This window comes from Marmota flaviventris, unplaced genomic scaffold (assembly GCF_047511675.1).
Source record: "Marmota flaviventris isolate mMarFla1 unplaced genomic scaffold, mMarFla1.hap1 Scaffold_210, whole genome shotgun sequence".
Classification (NCBI taxonomy): domain Eukaryota; kingdom Metazoa; phylum Chordata; class Mammalia; order Rodentia; family Sciuridae; genus Marmota; species Marmota flaviventris.
The window spans coordinates 1-13,965 of NW_027288109.1; the positions used below are offsets into that span (position 1 = coordinate 1).

General features: G+C 40.1%; 1 pseudogene; it reads right to left on the reverse strand.

Annotated features, from left to right (window-relative positions):
* Window positions 1-1,711: 1,711 nt before the first annotated feature.
* On the reverse strand, window positions 1,712-2,220 carry LOC139704078 (mediator of RNA polymerase II transcription subunit 28 pseudogene; annotated as a pseudogene).
* Window positions 2,221-13,965: the final 11,745 nt, after the last annotated feature.

A 13,965-nucleotide genomic window follows, 5' to 3' on the forward strand; every position in this document is an offset into this window, starting at 1 on the left:
AGAGCTTCTAATTAGCATGAGATGATCAGGTTAAAACCCTTATGAGTAAAAAATAACTTTTAAATTTTGACCTATACATTCCAACTAAAGGGAGATATGCTGGCCTCAGGCTAGTCATCACAGGTCATAGGTCCACAAGCCAAGTATCATCCTCACAAACAAAAGGAGTAATATGTATATACAGAAGGACTACAAAATACATGTTCCTGTATAACCCAGAGGAGTAATGCCTATTTCCCATGAGTATACAATGCAGCAAGGGGCACAGAAAAAGAACCATTCACTAACCCACAAGACAATGGAAGGAATAAAAGTCCTGTGCCCTGGAATAGAGTGGGCGCTTTGTGGACCAGGTGGCATCCAGGCCACACCAGGAACATGAGTGGATATCGAGGCTCATGGGGAGGGATCTCCAGGGTTGGAAAGGACAAAATGAACCGAGACACAGCCACAGACATACTGACTATTGAGAAGACAGAGGAGTGTTTGTACTGGCCGAAGGGATATAATTTAAGAGTTGCATAAAACAGAAAAGAAAACCTCTTCTGACAAGAGGGCAAAATACCTTCCCCACAGAGGATCCCCATGCTCTCTGTGGAGGTGAAGGAGCCGAGGATCACTCTGCAGGTCACCCTCCACCCCAAGGCTCTAGGTTCTTGGAATCAAATCCATTGAGCAAGAACCTTCCTTCATGTAAACTGCCTTTTCTCCAAAAAGTAAAACAAAAACACAAGCAAACAAAACAAAACTCAAAAGAAAAAGAATCAGACCAAGCTTTGACCCCCTTGTCCATCACTTGTGTCCCAGCTGTCACGCTAGGAAGACTGGGTCTGCTCTGTTCCTCACACTGGTTCATTACTGCGAGACCTCCAGTATGTCATGCTCCTAATACAGCAAACACTGCACAACACATACACTCACCCAAACAAACGGCAGTGTCAACTTAAGGATCTACTGTAATATTACTGCGCTAACCTAGCATACTTTAACCCTTCTTTTTCTGACATATTTACAAAATATCTGCACTCTGTACTGCTATGGAAGCCTTACAAATGTTGCATTAGGGCTGGGGTCGTGGCTCAATGGTAGAGCGCTTGCCTAGCATGTGTGAAGTGCTAGGTTTGATCCTCAGAACCCCATAAAAATAAATAAATGAAATAAAGGTATTGTGCCTAACTACAACTAAAAAAATATTAAGGAAAAAAACATTGCATTAGATTCCTCTTCTTGAGGTAGTTCAAAGTCTTGAGACAGCAAATTTACATATTTTTCTCTACTACCATGGATTTGTAGTAATTGTAAAAAGCCTAAAACCAAATACCTTCTCCCCTGATTCTAGGAGTACTTTAATTTTCCCCCTCAGATCATAACAAATTAACAACTGGGGGAATATATATATATATATATATATATATATATATATATATATATAATTTTAAAAACAAGCAAAAATATCAAGAAAAAAATCTGTGGCAAACTAATAGTCTAAACTTTGCTACAGACAAAACAAAATGAAACCTCACTTTGTTTACCAAGCCTTTTAGAAAGTACTCAAGTAATGAACAGCTCATAAAAATTGGGGAAATTTTAGGTGGAAATAAAATGAACACCAACTCATTCTCTGGCAAATAGTTCTTCTAAAATGCCATGTCCACACACACAGGTCTGGAGGAACTATCTGCAGAAGGCTACCTTGTAGGCCAGACCTCTCTCAGGTATGCTTCAGAGGTGCAGGGATATTGACAGACACCTGCTTCAGCTAGGCCAAGGAGCCCTGGGGGACTTTATGGGGCTTTTTGTGCTGCACATTGATGTCCTCCAGCACCTGCTGCCAATGCCTCAGCTGTGTTAAGTGCTTCTGCACCAGTGCATCTTTCTTCTGCAACTCATTCCTTAGTTCTGAGATAACTTGCTCTGGTTTCTGGACAGACAACTGCAGTCTTTTTTGTAGGAAAAAAAGCATTCTGTCTGTCTTGCAGTATCCAGAAACTTCTGGATATACTGATCAATACTGGTTTGAATTTCTTCCTGATCGGTGCCATTGACATAATCCTGACCCAGGAGAGAAGCAAAGCAAGCCTCGAATGAGGACTCCAACTCATCCGGTAAGGTGCTGCTAGAAGATCTCATTGCCTGAAGAAACGAAGCCTGGCCCGGGAGTCCCAGCAGGGGTCGCAGGGGTCCCTGCCTGGAGAACATACCACCTAACAGCAGCCAAGTTTGGGATGGGAGGCCGGGGCTGTACTTGTGTTCTTTTTTTTTTTTTAAGAGAGAATTTTTTAATATTTATTTTTTAGTTATTGGTGGACACAACATCTTTGTTTGTATGTTGTGCTGAGGATCGAACCCGGGCCGCACGCATGCCAGGCAAGCGCGCTACCGCTTGAGCCACATCCCCAGCCCCTGTACTTGTGTTCTTGACCATTATGCTAAACTCCCTCTTACTGTTCAGGAAGTAACAGGACTTATTCTATAAGAGTAGAGTCAGATTTTGAAAAATCGTATGTAGAATCCTAAGAAACAGTATTGAACCAATGCCACTTGGAAGCAGGGGCCTAATTTGATCATGTTAATGTTTTAGAAGAACCATGGCAGTGATGTGTAGAAAAGAGAATGTGGGGGAAGGGGCTGGAGGCTGGAAGACCATTAGAAAGCAGTCACTACAGACCTACCTAGAGTTTGGAGTTTGAAAATAGACGTCGAAGGAATAGAGAGGAGAGAACAGAAATGAATGAATTCGTGAGACCAAAAGAACAGTATTAATTGTCTTGAGGGAAGTGAAAAGAGGGGAGTCAAGGGTAACATTTTCAGATTGGCTAGTGGATAAAAGGTGCTAATATTTGCTGAAATAGAAAAGTTAGGAGAGTTTAAAAGAACTTGATGTGATAAAGATAAATTCTCTTTTAGATGTTGTGTTATTCTGTTTTCCACTGCCATAACAAAATACCTGAGATGAAGTAATTCATAAAGAACAGAAATTTATTTGGCTCACTGTTATGAAGGTTGGGAAATCCAAGAGCATGGTGCCAGCATCTGCTTGGCATCTGGTGAAGGCCTCCTGTCTGCATCATAACATGGCAGTGATCATTGCGTGGTGAGACACAGCAAGTGTGCCAGCTCAGGTCTCTCTTTCTCTGCTCATCAAACCACTAATGCCATCGTGAGGGTCCTACACCTATGACCTCATCTAATCCAAATTACTTTCCAAAGGCCCTACCTCCAAACACAAATTTGGAAGAACTTTTGGGAGACACATTAAAACCAAAGCAGATAGTTAGGGTGCTTTTAGATTATCCAGGTGGAATTTTCTAGTAAACATTTGGATGCATGCACTGATTCCAAGGAGAGATATGAACGCTATAAATGGAGATTGGGGCAGTCAGTGAGCAGATACATGTTGGAGCCCAGGAGTGGCTGAGATCCCTTGAGGAGGGTTTGTAGAATTAAAGAGAAGAGGTCTATGGATAGAATCTTAGAAAACAACAAATAGCTGGATGTGGTGGCAAATGCCTGTGATCCCTGTTACTCAGAAGGCTGAGGCAGAAAGAGCAAGACCCTGTCTCAAAATGAAAAAGGTTGGGGGATACAGCTCTAAGAAGCCCCAAATTCAAATTCTGTTACCACTATCCAGCTAAGTGATAGAGTACAAGTTAAATAACCTCTCTGTCTCTTTTTTTTACCTGAAAATGATGATAATATACACGTGCCATTTCACAAGGATGTTTGAAGTTCACACAGAATAACAAGTCTAAAAATATCTTGTAAAATAAAGCTTTTTATCTCTAAGGCATAATTGCTGTTGTATTAACTCATTAGTTCATCGGTGTACAAGAAGCATATACTTAATTATAATGAATTTTCTCTCTTAAATTTCTTTGTTAAAGTAGTTATTCTGAAAGGATATAATTAAAATTATATTTTGGTCATTCAATGTCTTTAATTATGTCTTAAATTGGTTCACAAAAACAAGATGCCAGTATTGATTATTAGAGCTAACTTTGACAGATTCCTTGGTAATTCTTCTTTCTGTCTCACAGCTATGAATAATTACTCTTTCAGACTAGAGAAACTCTTAAAGTTTATTTATACCTCTTCTTGTTCCAGAAAGGATTTAATCTGGCTCAGACCCAGAGTAAGAAAGATCTTAGGTAGGCATAAAAAAGAACAAAAGGTGAATCAGCAAATATCAAACAGGAAGAAACTGTCCCTAACTGAAATTAACCCAAAAGAACTAGCAACAGTGAAATGGAATTTGGGGTAAGCAGTTTCCCTAGGAGTAGACAAATGCAAGAGTAAAGGCTTTGCTGAAATATGTCAGAGATATACTTAGAATTTATAAGGATTATCATGGCTCCTGCAGACGACTGAAGAAGCAGAAAATTTCCAGTACCATTTTGCCCTCATTAATGAGTCACTGAGGGTTGAGGCCTTTCTCACTAGGAAATAAGAAGCCTGTGCCTCACCTCCCTGCATCTGTTTGCTGTAGGAAACAGACAGCCCAGACTCGGTACATGGAACCTCATATTTCTGCAGGGTTCTTGGGGCCCTTGGAGTAGATGGGAATCCTTTCTTCTGTCCTTGTAGGATGGTTTTCAAGGATAGGAATCCAAGAATCCAACTTATCCACAAACTTCCTTATATTACTAATTACTTTCTGAATTTAGCCTAGGAATGATAATTTACAAAGAATTTAGACAAAATTGAGTTTGTTGAAAACTGCCTATGAGCCCCTTGGTTTTTTTTTTTTTGTTGTTGTTACGGGGACATACATACTTCTATGTGTCTAGGGCCAGCAAGAAAAGTCTCCTCACCACTTTGGAAACAGGTTTGGCAGTTCCTACAAAGTTAAATATCACTGGAAGAGACATGAAAAGATATGTTCTCACAAAAACTTGAACACAAGTATTTTTAACAGTATTATTCATAATAGCCAGAAGGTAGAAACAACCCAGATATCCATAATGGATGAAGGCATAGATAAAATGGGATATATCCATATCATGGAATATTAGTCCTCATCAGAAAGGAATGAAGGCTGGGTGTGCGTGGTGGCACACATCTGTAATCCCAGCAGTTCAGGAGGCTGAGGTAGGAGGATCGCAAGTTCAAAGTCAGCTTTTAGCAACTTAGCAAGACTCTAAGCACCTTAGACCTGTTTTAAAATAAAAAGGGCTAGGATGGGGGCTGGGGTTGTAGCTCAGTGGTTGAGCATTTGCCTCACATGTGTGAGGCACTGGGTTCCATCCTCAGCACAACATAAAAAAATAAATAAAAGAGGGATGTGATATCCATCTACAACTAAAAAAAATGTTTGGAAAAAAAAAAGGGCTGGGATGTGGTTTAACGGTTAAACCCTTCTGAGTTCAATTTCTGGTACCCAAAAATAAAAATAAAAATAAATTTAGAAAAAGAATGAAGTGCTGATACATGCTACAACATGGATGGACGACCCTTCTATGTATTACTTTGTGTGCATGTGTGTGATACTGGAGATCAACCCCAGGGGTGACTTACCACTGACAGGGTCTCACTAAATTGCTTAGGGCCTTGCTAAGTTGCTGAGGCTGGCTTTGAAACTGGCAATCCTCCTGCCTCCACCTCCTGAGCCACTGCAGTTACAGGCATGCACCACCTGGCTAAAATATTTTTCAGTGAATTGTTAATTTTTAAAAAATGATAATAATGTAAACCAACTCCCTGCACACTGTTTATGTAAACTGACTTCTGTTCTCCTGTTAGCGGAAGCAAATTCTAATTCACACTCCTAAGGCCAGCCCCGTATCTCATCCTGTGCTGGCCCTTTGAATGGCTTTACTTCAGAGGTTCTCAGTCCCAGAAACTTAATTGACAGATGAAGGACACCTCTGGGGAAGGTGGGTGACTAATCTGAGATCAGGAAAACTGATCAATGGCTGTAGAGCAGGAACTCAGACTGTCCAATGTGGTATCTAGACCTTTCGGTACTGGCTTTCAGTCAAGTGGGACTGAATACTGAGGGGGATGTAAGGAATGTTTTCAGAGAGAGTTTTCTCTTCAGCTTCACACACTTTGGGTAGTTAAGGATTCAGATCTGGAGCAATCTGATCCTTGCCTATTTAGCTTTTCCATGGAGGGTGTTAGGAGGGATTTAAAGCTCTTCCCCCTCCTGAGTTTTCAAAAAGGATTAAGAAACTTCCTTTATGGCATGATGAAGCTGGAGCCTCAGGACACAGTGGCACAGGCCTGTAATCCTAGAGACTGGTAGGCCAAGACAGGGGGATGGCAAGTTTAAGGCTAGCCTTAGCAATTTTGGGAGATCCTGTCTCAAAATAAAAACAGGCTGAGGCTGTAGCTGTGGTAGAGAGCTTGCCTAGCATACACAACGCCCTGGGTTCAATTCCTAGTGTTGTGGGAGAAAGCTTAAATAATTAAAGAATTTTAAAGTGGGCATGAATACCTGTAATCCCAGCTACTCAGGAGGCTGAGGCAGGAGGGTCACAAGTTAGAGATCAGCCTTGGTTAATTTAGCAAGACAGTGTTAGTGAAACACTGTCTCAGATTTTAAAAATTAAAAAAAAATGTTATGAATATTGCTCAGTGGTTGAGCATGCCTCATTTCAATCCCCAGTACCAAATGAACTAATAAATAGGACTAGGGATGTAGCTCAGTAGTCAAGCACTTGCCTAGCATGCACAAGGTCCTAGGTTCAATCCTTAGTAACGTGCGCACGCGCATATATACACATACAATTGAAGTATTAAGATACAATACTATATTTTAATAGATATAATAATAATTTCTTAGCTCACTACTATTTATTGTATGTACCAGGTCCTCTATGTCTGGGAGCACTCCTCCAAATATTGCAAGAAATCCCAGGGATTCAGACCCCTGCTCATGAGCTGATTTACCTTCTCCCAAGTCACTCTAGATAGGTTTTTATCATTCTTGTCACTGCAGTTTCCTTCCTCTCTTGGCTCAGCTCTCACCCATCTCTATACTCTTCGAGCATTGTTTCTCAGCCTTGTCTGCACATTAGAATCCTCTGGGAAACTTGGAAAATTACCAAATCATGAACCCCTTCCTCTGGAGATTTGGATTCTTTTGGTCTGGAGTCGGGTCTAGGTGTCTGTAATATTTTTTTTTTAACACTCTCCAGTGAAGGTCATGTGCAGAAGGATAAAAATCCCTGTGAGATGGTGAGTCGTCCCTGGATCAGGTGAGCTTTGTCAGGCTCCCAACGCAGCTGTGGAAGAACATAAGACTTGCCTCTGAGTGACCTGAACTGAAAAGGACTGTCATATGTTTATTGAACTGGTTCATGTTGTGGTGCAGCTTGTGTGGCATGACTATGTAAGCATTGGCCAGAGCCAACTGAAACATTAAACAGGAAAGTGGTACACAGGCCATCTTGGCCCAAGTTGACCAGGATAGCCCTTGGGGCCCTTTGTTTTGTGGTTAGTTATTTTCTTAAAAATTAACAAGCTCTCAGACAAATTTGTACACTTGGTCATTTTATATGTCTGTCAATGACTAGTCAAAATGATTGTGCGTTAAAGTTGCTGATTTCCTTATGGGCATGTACTTTTTCTTTTCTGCAACTCCCTATTTGATGAACTCATACCCCAAAATAAGATCAATTGTCCTGGGGACAATTTGGACAGTTCACTAGATACTGGGCAGGCGTTGGGTAGAATGAACCCAAAACAAATCACACTGTAGAGATCAATTACAGAGGCAGGGTATGGTGGTGCACGCCTGTAATCCCAGCGGCTCGGGAGGCTGAGGCAGGAGGATCACAAGTTCAAAGCCAGCTTCAGCAATTTAGTAAGGCCTTAAGCAACTCAGTGAGACCCATCTCAAAATAAAAAGGGATGGGTATGGAGCTCAGTGGTTAAGCACTCCTAGGTTCAATCCCCAGCACCCCCCCCCCCAAAAAAAAAATCAATTATAGAGTAAAATTAGTCCTATAATAAAAACATTATTCCTTTTTGGGAACCCATATTCACACAAGAATTGCAGGGTTCTCCGTGTATGTCTACGGGATGGTACTAGGGATTTAATCCACAGGTGCTTTACCACCGAGCTACACCCTAGCCCATTTTCATTTTTATTTTGAGGACAGGATCTCACTAAGTTGCCAAGGCTGGCCTCATATTTGTGATCCTCCTGCCTTGGCCTCCTTAGTTTTGGAATTACAGGCATGTACACTCAGTTTACAGAGTTCATTAAATAGTGTCATGAAATATTTGAGTACAGATTTTTAAATACTTGACAGAAGACTATAAGATGAAATATCCTAAAGTCCGGATGATTATCAGACTTGTACAATGAAATACACATGAAATTTAAATGGTTTTTAAAAAGACACATGTGTCTTTTTATGTTTTCCTTTTACTGGACAGAAAACTGAAATCCTTTTTTTAAATTTTTTTTTAATATATATTTTAGTTATCAGCGGATACAACATCTTTGTTTGTATGTGGTGCTGAGGATCAAACCTGGGCCGCATGCATGCCAGGCAAGCATGCTACCGCTTGAGCCACATCCCCAGCCTGAAAACTGAAATCCTTGACAGCCTGATTTAGGCTATGTGATTTAGGATGTGTGATAACTCTACCCCTGAGAAAGAGAAGGATTCTGAGTTATGTCCTCTACTGCAGATTAGCAAATTAATCTCCTCCCAGAATAGCTAGGGAGAGTCAGCCTACCTGATTAACAGGGTGAATTTTAAAATTTGTTTCTAGACCAAAAAAAAAAAATTATTTTTTCATTTTGGAGGGATAATTAATGGTATATATACAAAGTGGGTAAAATATCAATAATATCCCAAAAGAAATAGCAAATAAGAATATTGAGAGCATTTTGTCAGATTATTACTCAGAATAATAATATTATCAATACCAAAAAAATAACTTTTTTAGTAAAAAATATTTAAAATTCTGAAACAGGTCATCTAAACCTAGGATAAGAAATATTTTTTTCCAGTCATTTTTTTGTTTTTTAGAAGCCTTTACTTGATTAAGAAGGAAAATTAGATATAGACCACAGATAAATACAAAGTACATACATTGTTATTTTCTTATTACATAAGAATTAGTTATACTTCATTATTCCCATCAATACTTTTTAAAAAAATTAACCTCTAAAAACCATTAAACAGTTTGTGATTATTATTGTTCTCTGACCATAGTTGCAGTTGAACGAACTAAACAGAACAATTTTGGTTTGTAATTACTGTTTATTCAAACTATTTTATAAAATATTTATTTCTTTTCATTTTATTTATTTGGTACTGGGGATTTAACCCAGGAGTGCTTTACCACTCAGCTACATCCCAGTCCTCAAAATTTTCATTTTGAGGCAGGGTCTTAATATGTTGCTGAGACTGGCCTTGAACTTGATATCCTCCTGCCTCAGTCACCCAAGTCTGGGATTATAAGTGTACAATACCACATTTGACTGATTTATAGAATATTTATGCCCAAACAGCTGCTAGAAGGTGTCCTGCCTTTTAGATTTTCTCTATTTTTTTTCCAGAGTACCTTTCCCATCCTCATTTTACCCTAGAAGTTTTACCACCCAGCTGAATCTTGCCAGGTCTTCCTTTATCCCTTTTCTGATTAGGTGTGGTTTAATTTACCTCTGTCCTGGGAGCATGGCAAAAGACAGGAATTACCACAATAAGATAGTTGCTAGTTGTGTTAGTAGTCCTAGTAACTGAGACTTAACTAGTCTTTGGTCTAAAGAGCTTCTAATTATAGTGAATTACTTTTTAATAGGACCCAAGTTTTTTCTTTAAGTCCTGTTTGTTTCCTCCTCCTCCTCCTCCTCCTCCTTCTTCTCCTCCTCCTTCTCCTTCCTTCTCTTCCTCCTCTTCTTCCTCTTCCTCCTCTTCTTCCTCTTCTTCCTTCCTCCTCCTCCTCCTCCTCCTCATACTGGGGATTGAACCCAGGAGCATTTTACCAGATTGAACCCAGTGGGGCACATAACCACTGAACCACATCCCCAGCCCTTTTTGTTTTTTATTTTGAGACAGGGTCTCACTAAATTGCTTTGGGCTTCACTAAATTGGTGATGCTGGCTTTGAACTTGTGATCCTCCTGCCTCAATATCCTGAGTTGCTGGGGTGACAGGTGTGCACCACTGTGCCCAGCTAGGCTCATGATCCATGAAGAAAAGAAGGCCTGTGATATTCCCATTGGAGCCCATCAAATAGCAAGAGATTGTATAACATAAGGGCCTAGTTCTGCATATGAAACATAATGATCAGGACTTCTCACTTGCAGTACTGTTTGTTTGAGTTTAGTTTGACAAGTGTTGAAGTGTTTGACAAGTGTTCAGTTTGTCAGAGATAGAAGTGAATAGGGAAGTAATAGACTCCCATGGAATACTAGGCAATTAGGGGCAGAAGTAGGAAAAAGCTATAAGGCGACAGGATCATGTCTGACCTGTTGTCTGGCATTTGTTCAAGTCAGAGTTTCAATAGTCAAAGTTGACAGTATGTGACACCTGGCATATGAAGTTTACACAGGTGGCAAAGATATTAAGCTTCCTGGCCAGCAAGAAAACAGCAGTATCCCATTGACCTGAATCTGGACACATAGAGATATAGTAAAATGCAGAGCTGGAAAGAATACTTAGCATCCTATGGTGGAGGCCTCGAACACTTGGCTGAGGAATTTATACTTAATTCCATTGGCAGTGAAAATCCAGTGAAGCAAAAAAACTGCATTGCTAGAACTGGAAGTGTCCTTTAAGAAGTTTAATCCAAGAGTGCACTGAATATAGAAATATGGATGACTATGAGGAAATGCTGGTTGTTACCCAGTTACCAGGTCATTGCTACATTCTAGGTGAGAGGTAAAAAGGCCTGTAGCAGAGACTGTCAGTGCCACACCTTATCTTCTTGGCACTTACCATTCTTTTGCTAAGGGCTTCCAACTGCAAGCACTTGCCTGTCTTTGAGGGGTTTCCTTAGCTACTAGAGCCACCTAGGCCTGTTTCAAGGGTAGACCAGAAGTTCCAGGGAATCAAATTCCTCCAGGAGCAGCTTTCAGCCAGATACTGAAGGGAATTGGTGAATAAATAACCCAACTCCCTTGCCATCTTTTTTTTGGTGGTGGGGGGGGATGGTTTTGGGATTTGAACTCAGGGCCTTGTGCATGCAAGGCAAGCACTCTACCAGCTGAGCCATATCCCCAGCCCTCCCTTGCCATCTTGTTGGGATCATCTTTTTTAGTTTTTAGCTATTGATGGGCCTTTTATTTTGTTCATTTATTTTTATGTGGTGCTAAGAGTCGAACCCAGTGCCTCACACATGCTAGGCAAGCACTCTACCACTGAGCAACAACCCCGGTTCCTTATTGGAATCATTTTAGGTCACATTCAACAAATTGTCCCAGAGTATCTCTCTTTCTTTCTCTTTTTTTTAATATTTATTTTTTAGTTGTAGTTGGACACAATACCTTTATGTTATTTATTTATTTTTATGTGGTGCTGAGGATCGAACCCAGGGCCTCACACATGCTAGGTGAGCGCTCTACCGCTGAGCTACAACCCCAGCCTCTTCCAGAGTATCTCAAAGGAATTGAGTCTTAGTTGCCTATAGCCATAAACTGCTTGATAACATTTCCTTTATTGGCATCTTACCTTTTCTGACTCATTTCACCATATCCCTGCAGAAACTTGGCATCACCTTCCAAATGAAGCTGCTCACACTTACACCCTTGCCTCAAGTGCCCTTTTGACAGAACCCAGTTTACCAGACATTTAGTATAGTAGAAAGGAGGAGTTTCCAGTGTGTCCTGCAAGAGGTCCTGAGGAAGAAGAACTGCAGGACTTGACCCTTTATCAACCACTTGGGGAGAGGGCAATGTCACCTACAGTTTTAACTGTGAAAATATAGGTGTCACCTATGGAAAATGGGCACTTAGGAGTAATGGGAATTTTCATGAAGAGAAAGGGTTTATTTTTGGACATTTTGCATTTGAAGTACTAGTGGAACATTACAAGAGCTAGAAGTTCTAGCTGCCTGCTAGAACTTGGAAATTTGGATCTGGAGTTTATGACAAAAGTGAGAGTAGAGATTTGGTCTGATCATTGCATAGAAGTCGTTGATGAAGCTGTAGAGGTGGATAACACCTTCAAGAATTAGGTATTGACCAGAGGGTAAGCAGTTGCAAGCCTAAGAATGGATGCCCACATTTGGGGTTGTAAGAAGAATGACAGGAACTGGGTGAGGAATGGCCAGCCAGTGACAGTAGGAACCAACAGGCTGGAGCCATCTAGGATGCCAGGAGGAGCAGGCAAAAGAAAGTCTATGTGGAAAGGTTCTAGGTTTGCTGCATTTCCAGTTCTGGTAACTTTTGATCCACAGTGATGAGTCATTCTGTGTTGAGACATAATCAGGTTAGCTTATGTTAACAGTATATTGTGAGCCTGGTGTGGTAGCACCCATTTGTAATCTCAGTATGACTTGAGAGGCTGAGACAGGAGGATTACAACTTGAGGCCAGCCTCAGCAAATTAGCAATATTCTGTCTCAAAATAAAAAATAAACAGGGTTAGGTATACTCAGTGTTAGCACCCCTGGGTTCAGGCCCCAGTGCCAAAAAGAAAAAAAAAATAGGCTGGCATTATGGCTTAGTAGTAGAGTGCTTGCCTAGCACATGTGAGGCACTGGGTTCTAGCCTCAGCACCACATAAAAATGAATAAAATAAAGGTATTATATCCACCTACGGCTTAAAAAATACTTGAAGGGCTGGAATTGTGGCTCATTGGTAGAGTGCTTGCCTGGCACATGGGAGGCACTGGGTTTGAGCTTCAGCATCACATTAAAAAAGTACATAAATAAAATAAAGTTATTTTTAAAAATTTTTGGGGAAAAGGCATATATTAAAGTGTACACACTGGAGCTTTATGATATGCTATTGTAAAAGAAAAGATTTAATTGAGAAATCAGGCTGTATATTGCTTTATCTAGTGTAAAGCCAGTGGCAGGAGGCCACACTACTTCATTGGCAGTATTATCCTTTTTTTTTTTAATTGATGGGCCTTTATTTTATTTATTTGTATGTGGCGCTGAGAATCGAACCCAGTGCCTCACTCATGCTAGGCAAGCACTCTACCACTGAGCTACAATCCCAGCCCTAGTATTATCCATTTTGATCTTAATGTTATCTATTTGGAGACAAGTGTTTACGGAAAAACAAGCACCTATGTCCAAGAATTCCAGGTATTAATTTATTTGATATATATCTCATGGAACCATGGTACTCTGTAAGAACTAGTTTACTTATGGCAATGTAATCTAGATTTTGCTAACTTGTGACCTTTGGCAAATTATTCAAACTTGCTGGGCCTGAGTTTCCTTGTATGTAAATAAGGAAGCAGATGACATCTGTTGTCCATTCTGGCACTAAGACTCTGTAATCCCAATTTTCCATAGTCTATTTTTCTTATATTCTTTGTGTGTGTGTGTGTGTGTGTGTGTGTGTGTGCGCGCGCGTGCACAATCCCAGACATACACACATACTTTACTTACAGCCTGTATATGTTTATAAACTATTCAGAAACTTTAAGGCTATTCAGTGTCAATAGACATGTACAAAAAAAAAAAATACTAAGAATGATTCCTTCACCTAAAATTATCATGACAAATTCTGCAGTCATTACAAATGAACATTGTGGAAGGTATTGTTTTATTTTAGTTTTTTTTTTTTTTTTACTGAATTTGTACTCCTCAAGTTCATTTAATCACAAAAGGTTTTTTTGTTTGTTTTGTTTTGTTTTGATTGTTGTTTCTTTTTTTTTTCTTTTCGATCTCAATTTAATCACTTACTGTTAAAATGTTACAGGAGTGCTGGACACAGTGTCTCACACCTATAATCCCAGCAGCTTGGGAGGCTGAGGCAGGAAGATCGAAAGTTCAAAGCCAACTTTAGCAACTTAGTGAGGCCCTAAGGACTTAACGAGACCCAGTC